The sequence below is a fragment of the Haliotis rubra genome, unplaced genomic scaffold (genome assembly GCF_003918875.1).
Source record: "Haliotis rubra isolate DU_JTF1 unplaced genomic scaffold, ASM391887v1 Scf63, whole genome shotgun sequence".
NCBI classification, from domain to species: domain Eukaryota; kingdom Metazoa; phylum Mollusca; class Gastropoda; order Lepetellida; family Haliotidae; genus Haliotis; species Haliotis rubra.
Window position 1 is genome coordinate 382,430 of NW_025767335.1, and position 23,992 is coordinate 406,421.

The following is a 23,992-nucleotide window of genomic DNA, read 5'->3' on the forward strand; positions in this document are numbered from 1 at the left end:
AAAATACTTGACTCTAGCTGACAAGGTCTTGGTCTTTGATTTACGACCCACATACCCATACTCCATGTAATATGGAGAGTGAGTGAGTTTAGCTTTACGCCGCACTCAGCAATATATATATCCAGCTATATGGCGGCGGTCTGTAAATAATCCAGTCTGGACCAGACAATCCACTGATCAACAGCATGAGCATCGATCTACGCAGCTGGAATACGATGACATGGGTCAACAAAGTCAGCGAGCCTCACCACCCGATCCTGTTAGTCGCCTCTTACGACAAGCATGGGTTACTGAAGATCAGTTCTAACCCGGGTTAATATGGAGAGAGACATTGGCTTTCCATTACATGTATTCCTATGTGTGAAGCCCATTTCTGGTGTCCCCCGCCGTGATATAGCTGGAATATTATCAAAAGGGGCGTAAAACTGAACTCACTCACTCACTACATGTATGCTTGGAAAAATCTAAAAATCCAGTCTTGTGTTAATAATATACTAAACTTTCACCCAATTATCATCATATGTTTTATGTTTATGAACAAATATTTTTCCAAATATATTTTGTTGTCAGTCACAATAACTCCGAACAAGCTGACATCTTGTGCAGACATTCGCATCTTTTGTAAGGATATTTTAATATCCAGAGAAGAAGTATGTTGCATGTAAAAATACATTTTTCAAATCACAATTAGTAATCCTGTAATAATTACAAGCATGTCTAAACCTTTTAGTTAGAATTGCTAATTGAAAATTAAACTCACACTCTCCACAGGTGTTCACTCAGATAATTGTAAATAAAATTTAAGTTAACACATGCGTCATGATGATTCACAGCCAATGTCTTCCGATTCCAACACTCATTGTTGATAAAGAAAAATTCATTCATTTTTTTAATATTGTTTTGTCATATGATATAACGGCTTTGTGAATATAACCTCGTTTAATTTGGAAGCATCACGTGCTCGCTGATAATTATCAGCGACAAGATGGAAGAAACCCTTTATAACAGCTGATGGAAACCCGGCTCTCTTGGTAAACAACATGACTCTAAGTAGATAACATGATAGCGGCACTGAACTATCAGTGTCACGGGTCTCTATCCTTGAAGGAAGATTAATCTGAACAGCCACAGCATCATTGACATGTTGATCTGTGTAGCACTGCACTGGTTGTAATGAATTCATTTGATTCATTTTCCGTGTACGTGCAGAATGTATTCTAATTTAACGCATTGGTTTTTTGTATTTACTTTTGGAACTTATGTTGCTCTCTCATGTCAAACACATTAACTACATTTGTGAACTGTGTCAAGGCGATCTTGATGAGGTCATGCGCAATACCACTGCAATAAATGACGTAAAACTTCACTCGCATCATCAACAATTTCCTTTGATCTTTCAAAGTTAAGTAATTGTTATGGAGTGTTCGCACAGTTTGAAAATTAATCTAATTGATCACCATGCGATCCGATTTTGATGCTTTAACTGAAATGACCTAAATGGATTATTTTTCGTCAGTTTGACGATTGAGATAACCAAGCACAAATAGTATGCACAGCGTTCGAAATTAACGTCGGTCCTTAGGCCCGAAGGCGACTGAAAACCACTCGGATCCAGCTTTTGTTTTCTGCAGGTCCTTATGGCCGACGACGTTTTCATCCCCAATAACTAAGAGTATTATTTTTCAGAAAATATCATTCCGTAATTTCTAGTTTTCGAAATGAAACTGTTTTACTCAGTTTGTTCGTTGTCACATTTTTTGTCATGAATTATTAATATTGTTGCTAAAATATAGCGCCTATCCATTCTGATCAGGGCCCACACCTTTTTATGGTTCTGGGTCCTTAGGGCCTGCAGCTATTCAGGGTTAAGGGCAAACACTGGGTATGCACCCTGTACTACAGTGAGTGAGTGAGTGTAAAACCGCTTTGAAAAGTATTTCAATTCTATCACCACACGCCATCTTAAAGTCGAAGAAACACTGGAAGTGATGCAGGTAGAAATTCGTTTCCTTTTTACTGAAACTCAGGAGTTATGCTATGATGCTGACAACATAAAGATAACCGGCATTTTGAATTCTGGCACGTCCAAGGGACGCAACTCTGCACAACGTATTGAAATATTTTCGATTGCAGCGCCACCAGCTCCCTCGATACAAGACTGACATGATTTAATTATATCTGAACCAAGGAGTGCAAACTGCCTATGTTGTCTAGGCTATAATATTTCGGTCCTTCAATGCAGTTTACGCTTCTCTGACAGTGCACGGAAAGACTTCTACATCATTAGAGCATCTGCATGCTCATTAGGAGAGGCCATTACATCCCAGCAGTATTTTTTCACCTGGGCACATCGGCCAGTGTTGGAAATTTAGGTCCCATATCACTCCAGGTGTCACAAAGACGGAATGATGGCCCTAAATGTCCTTCTTAATTGGGTCTTAAGGGATGTTCTAATATTTTCTTCAGTCTGTGTCTTCCCTAACAACTGTCTGGTGGAACGTCTGTGAACATTTGTTCTGATCAATTTGTTGCAAAATGAGTATTTCTCCAGAACTGACCATTCTTGGGACATCAGTGCAGTGGAATGGGATTCTGTCACGTCATCTTATTGAAAACATTTCATATTCGAGTTGAAATTAGTACAATGCCTACATGCAACTTCTTGAATCACATAGATGGATGTTATTGATGAGATTAAAGAACAAATACAATATGGCATCCCACAGCATCATAATCCCACAGCATCATAATCCCACAGCATCATAATCCCATAGCATCATAATCATGACATATGGTTACACACATGAGTACACAAATGTGATTGGGAAAACATGTAATGATCCTTGGAACGTTTCTCAAGTTTTAAAGCAGGTGAATATCTAATCATTTTCTCAGATTGATGACGATAATCAATAACGTTTTCAAAGTGTTGCCAAGGTACTATAGCTCATTTGATTATACATTTAGTAGTTCAAAATGTCAAATGCAGTTTGAAAGCATAAGACTTTATCGATCCGTTATTCATTGTTACTGTCGGATTTTAATACTAAAGAATGCAGATGTTGTAAACCACTCAGACCAAATATTATTTACTATTGTTAAAATGGAGCCAAATCCCTGTGGCAGGTAGAGAGTACAAAAGTGACACCTTAAAATTCCAAAGGTCGAGATGAGAGTCCTACGTGATAAAATGTTCACAACAAGTCTTATAAATATTTAGAGTTTAATGTTGTTTAACCAATTCTTGAGCATACTTTATGAGATGCATCCTCTGGTAGATTTTTAATGAAGGCTGTATTAACTCCCATTAGTTATACATGTACTTCCATCAACTCCTAAAACCAACCTTGTTTCTCTTCTATTGAAATGGGCAGCTTAATTGTTAAATATAACACTTTCACTTTAATTAACATTAAAATGAGACGCTAAAGAGATGAAACACCAGGAACATTTACTATAAATAATATAAATTCGATTCATTATTGACCACCTTATCATTATTACTTTTCATACCTTCAGAAAATGGAGACGTTGTGGTGCTATTTTACAGATACCACACCCTTACAACGACGTTTTAATAATAATTTGAGAGACGGGCTTTACTCCAGAAAAAGAAATACATCTTCTGTGTCAAAAGCAATGTTCTGCACGATTCCGAGTATACGTACAATGAAATATTGAGCTCGACTGTATATATTATTCAGGTGACAGGCGATATTAGTGAGTCTGGTTGTATTTACCCTATGGCCTCATTACAAATTAAATTATGGTACAAAACACAGAGGCCACATGTCTATGGATTTACATTTAGTACAGTATGTATTTCAAGAGCAGACCTGAAATGGATTACAACCTTAGCTGCTACATACACTTCAAAACTTCATTTAAAATAATACCATATGTCATTTCCATCTTTATATTTTGATCTCATGCCCATGTATGTTGACTAGTATCAAAACTTTTGTTTTGTGAAATTATTAATCGAAACGTTGCATGTTAAACACTTTCTGGTACTTCAGTTATCGCTTTAAAGACACAATACATGTTCGCTTAGTAACTGCAACCAGCAGTTTATATGTAGACGTATGTATTTTGCAGGCACAAACAAAAAGCAGTTTTTTGTACGAAGCTTCCTGCTCTTTGAACGGTATTCGGTGTTACTGTTCATATTGTCCATCGACGTTCACATAAGTATTTTTATAAGTATCAGGCGATAACGCTTCAGATTTCACGATTCATTCTCGTACCAATTCTAGGTAATGTCCACGTTTCCACCAATGTTCTATAGGTGATGGTGGCCACTCGCGTCAACAAATGGCCTATGTACGCCCAACACCTTGACCCAACTATAACTTTAATCGATCACAAAGTGTCATATGACAAAACCGCACCAGTTCGTTCCGAGAACATTTCTGGACCATTAAATACTTCGTTCATATTATTCAGATGTGACAGTGTTAATATGATACAAGAATTACAGAAATATTTCTCTTTGATATTTTTAGGTGAAGAGATAAATGCAATACTGCATGTTGCATTGAACCACACCTGATTTGAGCGGCCAAAGTGCACCTTAATAAAACGTAAAATTAACTTCACAGCTCTTATGAGACTTTGACTAAAACAGATGCTTTACCTCGGAGATAAAGACGCAGATGGTTCAAGTTTAAATGTCAGGTTCAAGTAGCCATGTTTGCACGTTTTACTAAAAGCGTGAGTATCATGACCTGTCTTTCCAATCTTCGTTGATGATATGGCTGTACCGACGTTTAAATCTCTCATTCAAAGTCAAGGTCAAAGTTTGTACAGGCTGTAGCTGAAATGTTCCAGCTTGTTAATTAGTTTTCAACATAATCAACTCTGTGGCCACACATCTGTGCCAGCGATGATGGAGAGCCTGAACCCGACAGATGTAAGAGGCTTCTCCCTGGCGGTATAAAACGTCCTCTACATCGGGAGTTCATGCATTGATGCAGGTTTGTGCCCTAGTGCATTGTCCTTGTGGAACAGCACAACTTAGGATAATCTCATTCATTTGATCACGCACATTAGCATGATGATGGTATCCAGTGGGCTGACCATTCGGGAGGTATTCCGCATGTCAGGTTCCTATTCCTGAGATGGTGCACCTGAAGCGTTTCTGCTAAGTTGTCAGTAGCTGGAACCAAACTAGCAGAAACGTATGTCAAGCTCATTTCGAATGTTCTCGACTCTATCAAGTGAGATGTCTTTGGTATTGGTATGTGTATTATCGTCGACCACTCATATTATATTGACAGCTTCCTTAAGTGGTGGCACTTTAAGGTTTTCCTGGTTTTGGATCACTCTTGCACTCCTCTGCTCAACTCCGAACAGTGACAAAAGAAGAAGTACCATTCTCTAATCCTCCAGGTGACGTCATGCCTGTATGGATGGTTGTTTGAGTTTCAATCAGAGTTACGTGATGACAATGCGACAGTCAATTTTCCATTCTCATCGTCACTTTAATGCATGCAGAACTATGCTGCGTGGTCGTGTGTTTGGTTCATTTACACCATCTAAACATTAAAGTATATGGTGCATTATGCCTGCAAATTATTACTGGTGTACATTGTATTATAAATGCTTCGTGATTAGGCACAGAAGATTTCAGCTACCCATTTAAAGTAATAATATATGATTTTCTCCTGATATTTTATTAATGTGATACTGTAGGTATCCTAGTCCCATGTCATACGAAAATGGGAGAGTTTAGTTTTTGGTTGCATGGCTTTTACAGATAGGATCTGCACATTATATAAAACATATTCATCTTCTCGATTCTTATGCGTTTCCATGTATTTTGTTTTTGTATTGTAATCATAATAGTTTCTCTGATAAGTAAAGAACTCATTCAGCTAAGGTAATCAAGACGCATTTAACTGAAAGTTTCGGAAATGATTACCATTGCGGCAACATTTATCACAATATAGATAGAGATATCATGTTACAAGTTTCAAGTTTCAAACACAAATAATAGCCAGTACATTGGAAAGTGGTGCACATGAGCCATGGTGGCTGTTGATAAACTGTCTTCCTATTACATATGCTACAGCTGTCTTATGTAGTAGCTGGTTGCCTTATCCTAGATATTGAATCAAGTTACTGCACAAAAAGTACTCATCACACAACCAAGGATTTTGACATCAATGCTTCATAGTGCAGAGATAGAGCCTTTTAATTTGTCATGGGACCAACGTATGACAAGTCTGACGTAAAAGAACATTTGCATACTTTCTTGCTTACAAAAGCCAATATTTGAATTTCTTAAAACTATAACTGAAGAAACATCCATTCATGGAAACAGAGTTAATCTCAATAAAGAAAAAACTAAAACAGACAAACCCTTTTCAATATTCATAAGAACTTTCTGCTGAAGCCATTCCTGCTTTAACACCAGCACATTTGTTAAGTATTTACAATGGTGCACTTCCTAATGTGGACACCGATTGTAAAATCAGCTCTGTTCAGAATTGACATTCTCAGTACCAGACTCAGACTCAGACTCAGGATTTTATTCTAATAAATCATACAAAATGGTATCGAGAACATACATATATTTTGATAAATACAAAGTGCCATTTTGGCTTATATGCATATGGATATAATATAAATGTATAACTAAAACAGGGATAATACAATTTTCGTTAAACGTGACAGTTTCTGTACCAAAGGATGATAGTCAGTACCACTGTATATATACAACAATCTTTTGTCCATTGTTCTGTTCTCAGTGGGCATTTGGGAGCGATGGGGTGTCCTAGTGGTTAAAGCGTTGGCTCGTCACGCCAATGACCCGGGTTCGATTCCGCACATAGGTTCAATGTGTGGTGTATTCCCCACATGGGTACAATGTGTGAAGCCCATTTCTGGTGTCCCTCCGCCGTGACTTTCTGGTATATTGCTAAAAGCGGCGTAAAACTAAACTCACTTACTCACTAAGAGGGCATTTAAATGCTATTTATTCACTTTGAAACCACTGTGGGGTGTCGGATGGGATGTATTTAACTCTTAGAATTATGGTTGTATTTTGAAAAGCAATATTACTTCAAAGAGCACACGGTTTGGACAGACATAGGAATTGTTTGGTGTACGATTAGCCACACCGACGGGGGATGATGTCACACAATCAGCCAAGTCATAGGTTGTCCAACCGATCCCCATTTTACTCTACACTAACGATAATCACATTCCAAAGCGTATTCCATCGTAGTTACATGACATGTTACCACCCAAAGTATCAACACCGGCTGGGATATATACTACAAACCAAAAATATGGGAACACCCTTAAATTTGATAGTCATATATAAACTGAAACTCGGTGAGGTCATTTATACTCTAAGGTAAATGCGACTTTTTGTGTGCTTAATGGGCACTTTTAACTACATGTTGGAACATGCAGTGGGGCAACTGATTCAATATTCGTTGAGTTTGGGTGAAATGAAACATTGTTAAAAACAGCGAAAAACAAGGGTGCTGAAACACACCAGCACCATGTTTGACTCAAACGCCCAAAGACAACAGCCTAGTGCATGTGGAAGACAGACTTCCCATGGCTGCATGTCCATACTTATATCTTTCCTAAACTTTTAACTATATATGTTATGTCTCCAAGTTGTAGAATGTCTGCCAGCTGTATTACAATGTTTTAAATGTCTGCCAGCTGTGTTACAATATTTGGAATGTCTGCCTGTTGTGTTATAATGTTTAAAATGTCTGCCAACTGTATTACAATGTTTTAAATGTCTGCCAGCTGTGTTACAATATTTGGAATATCTGCCTGTTGTGTTATAATGTTTAAAATGTCTGCAAGCTGTATTACAATGTTTCAAATGTCTGCCAGCTGTATTAAAATGTTTTGAATGTCTGCAAGCTGTGTTACAATATTTGGAATGTCTGCCAGCTGTATTACAATGTTTTGAATGTCTGCCAGCTGTATTACAATGTTTTGAATGTCTGCCAGCTGTATTACAATGTTTTGAATGTTGAATGTCTGCCAGCTGTATTACAATGTTTTGAATGTCTGCCAGCTGTATTACAATGTTTTGAATGTCTGCAAGCTGTATTACAATGTTTTGAATGTCTGCCAGCTGTGTATTAAAATGTTTTGAATGTCTGCCAGCTGTGTTACAATATTTGGAATGTCTGCCAGCTGTATTACAATGTTTTGAATGTCTGCCAGCTGTATTACAATGTTTTGAATGTCTGCAAGCTGTGTTACAATGTTTGGAATGTCTGCCAGCTGTATTACAATGTTTTAATGTCTGCAAGCTGTATTACAATGTTTTGAATGTCTGCCAGCTGTATTACAATGTTTTAAATGTCTGCCAGCTGTGTTACAATATTTTGAAATGTCTGCCAGCTGTATTACAATGTGTTTGAATGTCTGCAAGCTGTATTACAATGTTTTGAATGTCTGCCAGCTGTATTACAATGTTTTGAATGTCTGCAAGCTGTGTTACAATGTTTTGAATGTCTGCCAGCTGTATTACAATGTTTTGAATGTCTGCAAGCTGTGTTACAATGTTTTGAATGTCTGCCAGCTGTATTACAATGTTTTGAATGTCAGCAAGCTGTATTACAATGTTTTGAATGTCTGCAAGCTGTGTTACAATGTTTTGAATGTCCGCCAGCTGTGTTACAATAGTTGGAATATCTGCCAGCTGTATTACAAAGTTTTCAATGTCTGCAAGTTGTGTAGCAATGTTTTGAATGTCTGCCAGCTGTGTTACAAAGTTTTGAATGTCTGCCAGCTGTATTACAATGTTTTGAATGTCTGCAAGTTGTGTTACAATGTTTTGAATATCAGCCAGCTGTGTTATAATGTTTTGAATGTTCGCCAGCTGTATTACAATGTTTTGAATGTCTGCAAGCTGTATTACAATGTTTTGAATGTCAGCAAGCTGTATTACAATGTTTTGAATGTCTGCAAGCTGTGTTATAATGTTTTGAATGTCCGCCAGCTGTGTTACAATAGTTGGAATTGTTTTGAATCTGCCAGCTGTATTACAAAGTTTTTTTCAATGTCTGCAAGTTGTGTAAGTTGTGTAGCAATGTTTTGAATGTCTGCCAAAGTTTTGAATGTTTGCTGTGTTACAATGTTTTGAATGTCTGCCAGCTGTATTACAATGTTTTGAATGTCTGCAAGCTGTGTTACAATGTTTTGAATGTCTGCCAGCTGTATTACAATGTTTTGAATGTCTGCAAGTTGTGTAGCAATGTTTTGAATGTCTGCCAGCTGTGTTACAATGTTTGTGAATGTCTGCCAGCTGTGTTACAATGTTTTGAATGTCTGCAAGCTGTGTTACAATGTTTTGAATGTCTGCCAATGCTGTGTTACAAATGTTTTGAATGTCTGCAAGTTGTGTTTACAATGTTTTGAATGTCTGCCAGCTGTGTTAGCAATGTTTAGAAATGTCTGCCAGCTGTATTACAATGTTTTGAATGTCTGCCAGCTGTGTTACAATGTTTTGAATGTTTGCCAGCTGTGTTACAAATGTTTGTGAAATGTCTTTTTTTAAATGTCAGCCAGCTGTGTTACAATGTTTTGAATGTCTGCCAGCTGTGTTACAATGTTTTGAATGTCTTTGAAGCAAGTTGTGTTACAATGTTTTGAATGTCTGGTGTTACAATGTTTTGAATGTCTGCAAGTTGTGTTACAATGTTTAGAATGTCTGCCAGCTGTGTTACAATATTTGGAATGTCTGCAAGCTGTATTACAATGTTTAGAATGTCAGCAAGCTGTACTACAATGTTTTGAATGTCTGTAAGCTGTGTTACAATGTTTTGAATGTCCGCCAGCTGTGTTACAATATTTGGAATACCTGCCAGCTGTATTACAAAGTTTGAAATGTCTGCCAGCTTTATTCAAATGTTTTAAATGTCTGCAAGTTGTGTTACAATGTTTTGAATATCAGCCAGCTGTGTTATAATGTTTTGAATGTTCGCCGGCTGTGTTACAATGTTTTGAATGTCTGCAAGCTGTGTTACAAGTTTTGAATGTCAGCCAGCTGTGTTACAATAGTTGGAATATCTGCCTGTTGTGTTATAATGTTTTGAATGTCTGCCAGCTGTATTACAATGTTTTGAATGTCTGCCATCTGTATTACAATGTTTTGAATGTCTGCAAGTTGTGTAGCAATGTTTTGAATGTCTGCCAGCTGTGTTACAACGTTTTGAATGTCTGCCAGCTGTGTTAAAAGATTTGGAATGTCTGCCTGTTGTGTTATAATGTTTAAAATGTCTTCCAGCTGTGTTACAATGTTTTGAATGTCTGCAAGTTGTGTTGCAATGTTTTGAATGTCCGTCAGCTGTGTCACAATATTTAGAATATCTGCCAGCTGTACTACAATGTTTTGAATGTCTGCCAGCTGTGTTACAATATTTGGCATGTCTGCCTGTTGTGTTATAATGTTTAGAATGTCTTCAAGTTGTGTTACAATCTTTAATATGTTTGCAATTTGTGTTACAATGTTTTGAATGTCCTCAACATGGGTTATAATGTTTTGAATGTCTGCAAGTTGTGCTACAAGGTTTAGAATGTCCGCCAGCTGTGTTACAAAGTTTTGAATATCTGCCAGCTGTGTTATAATGCTTTGAATGTTCGCCAGCTGTGTTACAATGTTTTGAATGTCTGCAAGTTGTATTACAATGTTTTGAATGTCTGCAAGTTGTGCACCAATGTTTTGAATGTCTACCAGCTGTGTTACAATGTTTAGAATGTCTGCCAGCTGTGACACAATGTTTTGAATGTCTGCCAGCTGTGTTACAATATTTGGAATGTGTGCCTGTTGTGTTATAATGTTTAAAATGTCAGCCAGCTGTGTTACAATTTTTTGAATGTGTGCAATTTGTGTAGCAATGTTTTGAATGTCCGTCAGTTGGGTTACAATGTTTGGAATGTCTGCAACATGGGCTATAATGTTTGGAATGTCTGCAAGTTGTGTTACAATGTTTAGAATTTCCGCCAGCTGTGTTACAATGTTTTGAATATCAGCCAGCTGTATTATAATGTTTTGAATGTTCGCCAGCTGTGTTATAATGTTTTGAATGTTCGCCAGCTGTGTTACAATGTTTTGAATGTCTGCCAGCTGTGTTATAATGTTTTGAATGTCAGCAAGCTGTATTACAATGTTCTGAATGTCTGCAAGCTGTGTTACAATATTTGGAATGTCCGCAAGCTGATTTATAATGTTTTGAATGTCTGCAAATTGTGTTGCAATGTTTTGAATTTCTGCCAGCTGTGTTACAATGTTCACAATGTCTGCAAGTTATGTCATAATGTTCCAAATGTCTGCAAGTTATGTTACAATGTTCAGAATGTCCGCAAGCTGTGTTACAATGTTTTGAATGTCCGCCAACTGTGTTTCAATGTTTTGAATATCTGCCAGCTGTGTTATAATGTTTTGAATGTCTGCAAGTTATGTTACAATGTTTTACAACGATTGTTTGCTATGTTTTAAAGCCATCGTAAACCACTTTGAAATTCGTTTGAGGACATGGCGCATTCATGAGTGTCAGGTTACACGGTTTCCGTCAGCTAAAGAAGCTAGTTTGAAATAGATATCTGGAAGCAGTTTGTGGGTCACTTAATTATAATGCACTCATCAGCAAATGTCCCTGGAATAACTGTTGAACAATGAAGAGCCTAAAACGGCTGTTTTACCATGCCAAACTGAAAAAGACAAATTAGCCATGTCGACGCATACAAAGGGGAGTCCTTATTGATGAGACATGTCTTCGGATTGTTTTCCGTCCCTTTGATCACGTACCTTCTTCTTCTGCATGGTGTGGATCATTTCTGCATTGTGTGGGTCTGGGTGACCAATGGGAGGATTTAAACACTTGTGCATGGCTTGTGCGGAATGAATATAACTACATTTTCTCGCCGCTGACAATTTCAGCTTTCACTCCAAGCATGACACAACCGGCTGCACGTACATCCTGTCATTCGAACAATCGTAACCCAGTTTATGTTGACAAATGCACTGCCGTTGATGGGACACGTGGAGAGCAACCAAGGTCAAAAGGTATCATGAATAAGTAATTAACAGCTGCTGACGACTCACAAATAGGAAAAGATTATCAATGAAACTACCTAGAGTTTAATCTATACTGGCGATTACGGCATTTGCTGACAGAGTGGATACACGGAGGGGCAGCATGATGACCTAAAAGCGAAGATACGGGAAAAATACGACATCTGATAAGTCGACCAAAATGAAAAATCTGGAGGAAGAAAAGGAAACAATTCAAGAAGAACTAATCTTGTTTCCGGAAGTCCTGGCGATGGAAATGGAACTTCTACCATGTTAAGGCTTTGACAGTTTGACAATATCCACAGATTGAGGTTCAAGTAAACCCATCCATCAATAATTGCAAAGATATCTTTGCAGATGAGAAAGTCAATGTTCTTAAGGCACCTAAATCACAGTCAAGAACAGCAAGGTTCTACGTGTCTCTGAAGACGTGTTTCTGTGTTCGTGAGCAGCAATTCCTGCCCTGGTGAGATGACCGTGACATGCGGAAGTGGCTGTGACCCGGAAGTAAAACATCGAACCATGACCCAATATGGTTGATTGAAGGAGAAATGAGTACGCTTTTCATTCTAAGCATGGTAAACTCTATTGTGCAGTCTTTAGTTTAGAAAAGCTTTGGATATTGTGTATCAAAAATAAATTGATTTATGATCCGTTACAAAATGAGTAAATTATTTTACTATCATTATGTCATTAACGGTTGGTGGCTGTCGAACTGATACCAAACAACTTGCTCAATAAATGTCATATACAGGTTAGATGATGTTATTCTGTTTCTCTCAGCAAATACTTTATTATTTTTTGCTGGTCTCCCCTTGTAGCATATATTTCCACGTTACAGAAGCTACTTGATTTCTTGCATTTGTGCACGATTTGAAGGAGATATAGGATATACTAAAAAATCCCAAATTATTGTGTGGACCTGTAAAGGTAAGATCTTTGGACTTAGCATGCTGTTGTACCCGATATTGTAAATGCTTAGAAGTATTCAGGATTGGTGGTTACTGCAAAGAGTGTGTGGTCAAAGATATGTAAAGTCATATCTGAAGCAGCAAATATACCAGCCCTATATGTATAAGGTCACTAATAAAGCGTTACAATGATTCAATGAAGTTGCCATGATATATTTGATAGAAAACTTGCAACTTGAAATGTGAAATGTGCTAGATGTCCTTTTCAGTGTTATTTAGTGTCGTGAGAGAAGTACCCCAACTGGTGTGCTCACTGTCCAGGTATGGTTTTGACATTAGTTTGTCAAAAGACGTTGGTGATCATAAGGCTCCTCTAAATGTTATTTAAAAAGGAGATGAAGATTCTTCGTCCAAGGATTGGCAGTTTTTAGTTACCAATTAAGTGTTTTATTCTGTTCCTCTTTAACGTTTCTTTCAGAGTATGAGTCCTTTTTTTAGCTAAAATCAGTGTTCCATTACCGATATCAGACAGCGGGTCTGAGAAGCCATTTGCTGACGAGAACGTCGACATCAAAATGCACCTACCATTCTCAGTGAACACTCAGTGAACGTATTGTCTATTTGTTCATGAAATATGGATCAGACGAAATGCCTTAATTTGGGGACATTGGTTGTATTCCAACCTAGAGTTGACATATTATATGTAGCGTGTTACATTTATCTATTCTCGTGTAATATGGGTCACTAGCATTGAATACAATAACACCATGTTTTGTTATATCCTGTGTTGCTGTAGTTTCAAATGTCAGCACGGTACGTGTGTTGCTACAGTCTGGAATCTTATGGGTGCCATGCTGTGGCAATGTACGTTTTGAATGTTCATACTCTGTTGCCACAGTTTGGATTGGCTGCCATGCTATGTTACTTTAGTTTGGAATGTTCATACTCTGTTGCCACAATTTGGAATGGTCGCCATGCTGTGTTACTTTAGTTTGGAATGTTCATACTCTGTTGCCACAGTTTGGAATGGCTGCCATGCTGTTACTTTAGTTTGGAATTATGTTGCTATATTCTGTTGCTACAGTTGGATTTGCTGTCTTGCTATTATAGTCCGGAGTGTTCACTACGCCATAGTTTACATGTTTATGCTATGTCTCTGTAGTGCAAAATATTCAGAATGCTGTGATACTTTTGCAATTAATTTCCACCATTCGGTGATTCTTTAAAATAGTGTAAAATGTCGCCTATTTTATGCTTAAAGTGTAAAGAGATACTTCATGTTACCATAGTAACAACAATTAGAAAAAAACGGTTCAATATTCAAAACAGATAAAAACAGCTCGAATGTAGAAATCCAGGGTCGATTAGATGAGACGGCAAGCAGCATTAAGACATACATAGAGGCGATTTGTTTGAGATGAAATAATTAACTACCGCACCGATATCGCTGGGGAATTACGGGCGATAGCTGAGCCAGAATCTGAATTTATTTTAAGATTGCAAATACAAAAACTCCCGAGTATTTCTGATTTGGATCATTGTCTTAGCATGGATACGCATGTGTTCTTGTGTCTGTTGTTGTTAATGGCGATGATGTTCAATTTGTTTCTTTTCTTTGGCCCCTTTTCATCCTTTATTTTTTATTGTTATCTTTGTTAATTTTGGTTTGTTTGGGTTTTGTTGTTGTTGGGTTTTTTTGTGTGTTTTTTTGTTGTTGTTGTTGGGGGGTTGTATTTTGGTTGTTTGGGTTTTTCGTGTGTTTTTTGGGGGCTGGGTTGAGGGGTGGGGGATGGGGGCTCTATATGGTTTTGTCTAATCTTCGGAGATAGTAAAGACTAACAATAAGAACAAGCTGTCCCGGGTATACAAGGGAAGCAGAGAGATTCCAATAGGCTCATTGACACTATGGGTGCACAGTATTCATTACAGTATGACCTGCATACATGACAATTCACTTTGCACGCAAACAAATGGTTAAAGACAACCTATTGATTTATACCAGTTGGACAAATCTGTGATATTACACGGCTGCCTAACGGCATGTGAAGGTTAGGAAATTACTCAAATTGGATGATATCTCCTGTCAGGCTAAGTACATACTTCCTGATTAGAGATAATACGGTAACAAAATCACATGCTTGCTTTGACATTTAATAAGCTATTGAGCTTAAATTACCTCGGTATATCTGGTCAAGCAGGCTGCGTGGAAGGTCTATACTCTGCCGTCATCATGCTAACCAGGGCATCTGCTTTGTAAGGGATGGTTTCATTACCGGGTTTTTATCAGTGTTTATAATCAGTATTATACTTCCAAGGAAGATTGCTCTAGACGGCGTCATAATAAGCAGTTGTCCCGATATCAAATCAAACTGGTAATCGTTTTCTATTGATTTTTTCATTGGCACACAATAAACGAACTGGGAAAGCTCGTCTGTAGACGGGGGGAACTGACGGAAGAATGTAGTACCATAACCCGGCGGTATTTTCCTTCCAGTTAACGTTGCCGTATAAAGGCAATTTGCATGGAGGTATAGCTCCTGTAATATAGAGACAATGACATGTGCATCCATTATGAAGCCATAGTTTCTTCGATATGCTTGTAATACTGCTCGTTTGCAGGAACATGGAGACGTGTCAAAGAGCTGGAAACCTCGGAGCTGGCTAAGGGAGCTGCAAATTATGCAAACAAATTAGGCCGGTACCTGAAAGTACACAGCTCCAAAGTTGCAAAGAATGGTATCCGGAAATAGGCACATCATCAACATCAGAAATATGAGCATCTATGAGTGAGTAAGTGAGTCAGTCAGTGAGTCAGTGAGTGAGTGGACTTACGCACTTACCCAGAAATATCACAAGGCAAAGAAAGGGACAATGTGGTCATGCAACCTATCCAACCAAGTATCTCATTGGCGTTCATCTACCACTTCCACCTACACGACATACAGGTAATCGATTGTCACCGGGACCTAGATGGGATAGAATTATACAAAATGAATAAATGATACGGTTCTCGTGAACGGGTTGTCCTGAATATTGTCAAAACCGAACCACTGGTGTCAGTGTATGTAGGTCGTTGTTCACAACACATCAACACATGACTATGACGCTAGGTACTTGAACCTTGAAGTAGTGGCATGTACAAATCATAATGTCACATGTTATTCTGATAACCTGTTTCAAATTACGAAAGAAATGAATACCTGGTCAGCACGAACACTCACTCCCTTTGGGAGAAACACAGTTTTCACTCCTGCTTCCAAAATTACATCACCTATTTGCTTCACCCCAAATCCTCCAGATCATGTATTAGATAAGTATCAAAAGCTATTTTTCAGATGTATTTGGAAAGGAAAACTAGACAAAGTTAAAAGGGACATTGTTACATCTCTCCCTAAACATGGTGGATTAAAGGTACCAAAAATCAAAGAGACAATTGCGGCCCAAAAGCTTGGATGGGTAAGAAAACAATTACAAAATCAAATAGGTGGGACTATCTTTTTCTTTGAAAGATAACATGTGCAATTTACCTATGGTCTGCAGACAGCAATTATATTAAAAATGTTGTTACTCCAACCTTAACCAATCAGTTTTGGAAGGATGTGTTACTTGCTTGGGCTTGGTTCACATCTAAGCAAAAAGATACTATTACAAGTGAATTTGAAATCCAGTCACAGTCTATCTGGTGTAATGATGACATATTGGTTGATAACAAACCTATTCTGTATAAATATTGGTATAACAATGTAGTTATGTTTGTATCTGACATGTTGACAGCAGAAGGGAAATTTCTATCCTTTGATGACTTTATAGATTTATATAAACTCAGAACAAATTTCCTGACTTTTGAAGGGGTCAAACAAGCATGTTAAAGATAAATTTTTCACATTTTACAACTTTGAGCATTAAACCGACATACCCTTTTAATTTGTCTAAACTAAAGTTTAGTGAAAAAGGTAGCAAATATTTCTATAAAACACTCCTATGCTCTAAACTTAAAACAGAAGACTATCATATAAACTGGGATAGCTTGAATCTAAATCTCCTACCAAAGGACTGGGAAATATTTAATATTATCCCATGGAAGTGCACCTATAGCACTGATCAAAGATGGTTACAATACAGAATTATCCATAATATTCTACCTACAAAACAGTTTTTCTTTAAGATCAAGTATACAGACTCTCCCATTTGCAGTTTCTGTAAATATAACATTGAATCAGTTACCCATCTATTTTGGGACTGTGAAATTGTTCAAGATATCTGGAAAAACCTCCAGTCATGGCTAGCTCTTAACTGACTTGAATATTCCGTTATATTTCACAAAACAGAACGTTTTACTTGGAAGTAAAGGAAAAAATAATAATCCAATTAATGCCATAATACTTGTTGTAAAGCAAGTTAGTTTTAGAAACAACAGAAATTCAACTGTACCCTTTATCAGTCATGTGAAAAGGGAGATAATTAAATATTTGTTAGATGAATAATTTTGTCTATGTCATCCTTATTTCATACCAATTGAATGCATATCCCCATGTAGATACATACGTATCTACATACGTACACACATATACATACATACATACATACATACATACATACACACACATACGTACATACATATATGTATGCATGCGCGCGCGCGCACACACACACTCACACTATGAAGTTATGGTGTATCTGATGGCATTTGCAGCTTTTTTTCTATAGAAATATCATTGATTGCTTTTGTATTCTTTTATATCTACACAATTGTACCTATCAATGTCATACATTGACCACATGTACTGTACCTATAAACAAGTGAAAAAATGGTAAATAAAAAAAATAATAAACATAATGTCACATGTGATAGTGATTCATTAAAACGCATGCTCATATAGTTGTACAATCGACTCTGCTTTTAGCAGAGATTTCTTGTGGATGTGGAAACGGTTTTCTCGGTGTTATTTTATAACGTTGAGTTGGGAAACAAGGGAAAAGAGAAACAATGCGAAAGGCTTCATTTCATATATTTAATAACATAATATACAGAATTGGTAAATGCAGGAATCAAACCCAGTGTGCCCGCATCCCAATTTGCCCGTAGCTCTGCCCGTAACTACCGTCTGCGTCAGAATAAAAGTTTAAAACAATATGTTTCCCAGTCAGTATTGTTGTCGACTTCTCTCTAAATCTGTTATCAGTTTAAACATTGGACCTAAAATTGGACAAGAGGTTGAGCCCGACGGACCATCTCGACCCGGAAGTAAGACGCCGTTTCACCGTTTCCTTGTCTCTTAATCAAATTAGAAAAAATAACTTGCTGTGATTCGCCTTTGAATAAGGGAAGATTGCCGTTAACAGTTTTTGTGTGGTAATTTAAAACACAATAAATCCGCGATTGCCGTTTTGTGCAGTTTTTTTAATCGTTTCAGAAGTATGCTCTGTTGTGGATGCATTGTTTTGTCCAATGCCGTGAAACAGGTACGGGTTCCTTTGGTACATTATGTACCTGCTTCTCACTACATGATCTCATTATCCTCCTGTAGGCACATCGGGGGTGTAGGCACATTGGGGTGTAGGCACATCGGGGTGTAGGCACATTGGGAAGACACCCTTTGAAGTCAAGGGAAGGGTATTAATTGTAAATATAACTGATAGATGTCCATACAACCGATTGATTTTTGTTGTTGTTGTCATTTATCAATTTCACAGTTGAACTTGACTTTATTGTTCATAAACGACAGATAGGCGTTATGAACTAGAACATTGGTTCTCTTAGGAATACTGGCGTGTCTATGTGTATGATCAAACGATTTTCAGAAAACTCATTCCTGAAATAACGACAGGTCACCTTCGAAAAAAAAAACATTGCGTGTGTGACACATTTAAGCCAATATCTAGAGACGTATAATCCAAAGCCCTGAGGTACAATTAACATGGTGTCACGTCAATCTACACCTAGTATTTCCAACCCGGTGACGAAGACGTGCCAGGGCTCGCTGTCAAGATGTCACGAGAAACGATACGTTTGATACAAATAGTTTTGACTTGAAGGCCAAACTGGCACGCGTTACATAGTGGGTTCATTACATTGAAACTGGAGAGTAAAAACGTGACCGCTTATCACTCATGACAGATTCATGCCTGACGTGGTAAAACAACAGTATTCTTGCATAATGCATTTGAAGATTGATAGAAGAGAACGTTAATACCGAATTACAGTGGCGCTGGTGTGTTATACTTTGTCATTAACATACGAGTAAAGACCTTAAAGCTGCCATCTTCTTGGTTCATTATTTACTCGTACATAAGACAGTGAATACATTACATGTAGTTGGATTTATCGCCTGTTTGGCGTGTTCTTTAGTTACATCATTGCTTGCCATCGCAAGATGAGGAACATGATGCATTTAGTGGACGGTTACAGCTTGATTAGTAAGGGCATGGGTTATGTTTCTGACATGCCAAAAATGATGCCAAAGGAAAGGTTGAATTGCAGATAAATCTGATAGATATCCATATAAATGAGTGCTTTTTGTTGTTATTACAGAAGTTCATTATTTATCAATTTCATATACGACAGATAAGCGCTATGTACTATAACAAAACTTCTCTAAGGAATACTGGCGTGTCCACGTGTATGATCAAACGTTCTTTAAGAAGAGTCATCCCTGAAATAACAGATCACCCTTTAAAATACATTGCGTGTGTGACACATTTAACCCTTTGGAAGATGAGGAACACGATGCATTTCGTTGACGTTAACAGTGAGTGAGTTTAGTTTTACGCCGCACTTACTTACTCACTGTAAACGTCAATGAAATGCAGTAAGGGCATGGGTATAGATAGTACTGACACGTTAACATAATTAGGGCGAATCTGGTATCATCATATTTGGATCCTGGCGCGATAAGGGGCGAATATTGGTGCCATGGAGAACCTGTCACCCGTGCCATCGAAACATTATGAAACATTAAGATGAATCACACAACCGCACCGGTATCAAGTGAGCAGGTTCATGACATCCGCAAACCTTCAATCATCAGCATCATCATCATCGGATCCTGGCGCGATAAGGGGCGGATATTGGTGCCATGGAGAACCTGTCACCCGTGCCATCGAAACATTATGAAACATTAAGATGAATCACACAACCGCGCCGGTATCAAGTGAGCAGGTTCATGACATCCGCAAACCTTCAATCATCATCATCATCATCGGATCCTGGTGCGATAAGAGGCGAATATTTGTGCTATGGAGAACCTGTCACCCGTGCCATCGAAACATTATGAAATGTTAAGCTGAATCACACATATGCCCATCCTCACCATCCTCAAATGAACTGGTTCATGACATCCTCAATCATACATGTACTTCATTGATGTTATCTTATACCCTTTGTCTAGATATTACACGCGACAGGCACGGTGACATATTCTATAGGACTCAAAATGAAGTCAATACTGTTTCTAGTATATATAAGATGGTTTGAATGCTTGAGTTAGATAGACATCAATGGCTACCCAAGACGAGACAAATGTCATTGGCAAAAGGCGCCACATTTCATCAATAAGAAGTCAACTATTACAGTCGAATGTCTCGAGGATCACGGTAATGACATTCACTATATAAACTATCTCGGTTATGTAACCAATGCTTTTTCAAACACAGTTAAGGCAGGGCAGTGATATCCAATACTATCTCATTCTGATTGCGATGTAATATTTAGATTATGGTTAAACCATCTTTTCAAGCTTGGCGAGGTGTCAGTTATCATTTCTATGGCGTTAATTCGAAGAATTTACACATGTCGAATCGATGTTGTACGCAGGACGACTAGGGGTCTTCAGAGAGCTTTTCTATAGCCCCGAGGACGGAATTTCAATAATTCCTGACAATTGATTTTGTTCCGCTGTAACAGGTTCAACGCCTTTCAGAAATTCAACACCATCCTGGTTATCAACCGAGGGCCTCTGCCATTAGAAATCAAGAAAAAAGCTAATGTAGTTTGAATAATATTTTGCTAGGATAAACCCTTCGGGCATTTAAAAGCACGCTTTAAAGGTGCTTTTTATTCAATATTAGACATATTTATATGCAGCATCTCTATTGAACCTTTATTACATATGAGAATACAACCATCCTTGAATAGATAACGACATTTCGTTTATTGGGTTTACAGGGTTCGCGACATAAATACAGAATAAAGAATCACTTGATAGACGAAACTCAGGAAATCATGTGCATCAGTTTACATGCATGATTAGAGGTGATCGATAAATAGTTTACCTTTCATTTAGTTTATTTTAATTAACCTTCACGAAGAGGAAATACAGACACTTACATTTGAACATTAGCATTTGTGTGGAAACAATGTGATAATATGTGTATGATGCTAGAAATATAAGCAATATAAGAAAGGTTACTCGTGATAAGGGAAAACAAAGTATCGGTGCAGCTGCTGATGGAATACGTAGTTGATAGATTGTTAACTTGAACATTAATTGGTCTATTGCCCATGTTATCATAACAATCTGGTAACTCCTGATATCTTACATGCATATATTTGGAGTAAAAGAAGAGTGTCTCATTTAGCTACAGAAGTTTCACTTTGCAGTGTGTCAGTATAGTTTCGTACTAAGTTTGAGCTCTGGATATAACACGCGTTAGTGTCTAATTTCAAAATTCAAACTTCCAAATCTCTTCACACTTTGAAATGACGAATGTGTGCCCGTATGTGTGCACATCAGTGTGTGTGTTTGTGTGTGTGTATGTGTGTGAATCGGTGTGCTTGGTGTCTCTGTGTGTCGTTATCTGTCTGTGTCCGTGTATGTGTATCTGCGTGTTTGCGTACGTGCGTGCGTACACGTGTGCGCGCCTTTCGTGAAAAAATGGAACACTAATCATACTGGCAAAACCTCCTCTGCTCCTCATCACAACCAATCGTTCCGACATAGAGTTCAGATGCTGAACGTCCAGGCAGACAGACAACTGCCGGGTTCACAAAAGGTTCTCACGTTCACAAACACTCGCAACCTTACTTATACCTGCACGGGCAAGAATGTGTATTTCAAACATGTGTATTTATGCAATGATATTCATAGATTTCACGACAACGTCTCTTGTCTCATTGCTACATGTGTCATTTTGCTGGCTAAGCTGTTTGTGCAATTCGCCAAAATAGGCTGTCACTCGCAAAAAGTAAGGATGTCTGCTGGCTTTTTTGTTCTTTACTTGATCAAATTTACGATGGAAGACAGCAATCTGCTAAAACACATGCTCGTTTTTAACACATGTGTTCCCAGACTTCCCTCTCCAATTGTTGAGACAGTTAACGGCACGGCTAAAGCTAATTGCTAACGTTACGGCCAACCGTCGACCGCTGGCAACCCAATCTGCTCCGACACGTTAAGATGATAATGGAAATATATTGGAGACCCCAGTTGGCAAACATATAGGACAATGGCCTGTTTAATTTATTGTCTTTTAATTGGGTATGAAGATGCCAGATAGAAGGGAGCCTTGGCTTTGGGAAACCGAATTATCACTCCCGGGGTAATATCATACCGAATTCTATCGCGAATTCGCACCAAATCATCGCCGAAGCAAGAGTCTGCGTAGTTTCATTGCCTCTTAAATTTTGTAATTGTAATCTGAATTGAAGACTTTCTGTCCGACTAATTTTGCTGTTTTCCGTCCTTCCCTGCTGCTGTCAGAGGCAAATTTGATTACATAACTGAAAATTGTGTTTGGCCTGGAGCATAGAAGATGAAATTGAAGCGACTTGGCTTCCATTCACAGTTTATGACAAGGGGAAATGCCACCCAATTCATTTATCTGAAAGTCCGGATTTAATAAGAAAAGCACAGCTTGGAATTAGTGCCTTCTTTTTTCTAATGTTCATTTATCACATTTTCCTTTTATTAATACAAATTTTCCATATGTCTCTATTTGCGCAACATGCACATATATATAAAATGGCAACAAACAGGTTCGGCCCACGTACAAGTGAAAGCAACTTAATGTGACGATGTAAAGTGTTTCGACGTGTTGAAAATACCATTGATGTGTAACTATTATGATATAGCTGTAGTTCTATGTGTCCTTATATTTTTTCTTTGTCTATAAATATGTTTGTCCAATATGTTCACATCAATACACACATATGGTATGATAATGCATCGAAGAGTCATTTGCATAAGACAACAGCTTCCTGGGTGTTTTATATATTGAATTTTGTTTATTTGGCTTTCGTTTTTGTTTTGTTTCATTTTGTTTGTTTGTTGTGGATAAGAATCTTTCAGCTTCCCAACTATCCATCCATAGACCAAGCAAAGTAGATAACATAAAGTTATTATTTTCAAAGATTGTAACTGACCTCAATGTTATTGCCACTGCATACAAAACAATGCCTTCAATATACATATGTCTTTGCATACGTATGATAGTTAGTATATAATAGTCAGTAAACGTCACGGGGTTACATAAATCTATAAGAATAATAAAACCACCCACAAGGTCCGTTTCAGGTTACATATACATGTATACAAACCCTATGTAAAATATAAACGTTTCCTTCTTCATAATGTGTGAAGCCCATTTCTAGTGTCCCTCGCCGCGGTATTGCTGGGATATTGCTAAAAGCGGCGTAAAACCATACTCACTTACTCTTTTCTTATATCACGTATTTCTTTGCACTGTAATATTATACTCATGCCAATAAAGGTTGTCACCATCCTCCCCACCCCAAACCCCCACCCCCTCCCCAAAACAATAATTGAAGGGGGTGACAACCATTATTGGCATGAGTGTATTTGAAAAACTCTTTTGACAGGCATAAGAGAAGGTAATCTCTTAATCTGTAGGATACCTATAGCAAATATGACTTGACATATGGCTTGGTTAATATTCATCGTTTACAGTAAGAATATTATCATATACCATATAGAAATACAGGATTACATGATGCTACCAATTTATCTAATATGTGTGTTAATAACCTTGGCTCAATTCAAATTAAATACCCTGCATAGAAACACTT

At 37.7% G+C, this 23,992-nt stretch overlaps 1 protein-coding gene across 1 annotated transcript in view; it reads right to left on the bottom strand.

Moving 5' to 3' along the window:
* LOC124256542 (gliomedin-like) overlaps positions 1–23,992 on the bottom strand; it is a 63,669-nt gene that overhangs the window by 34,689 nt on the left and 4,988 nt on the right. The window lies entirely within an intron of this gene.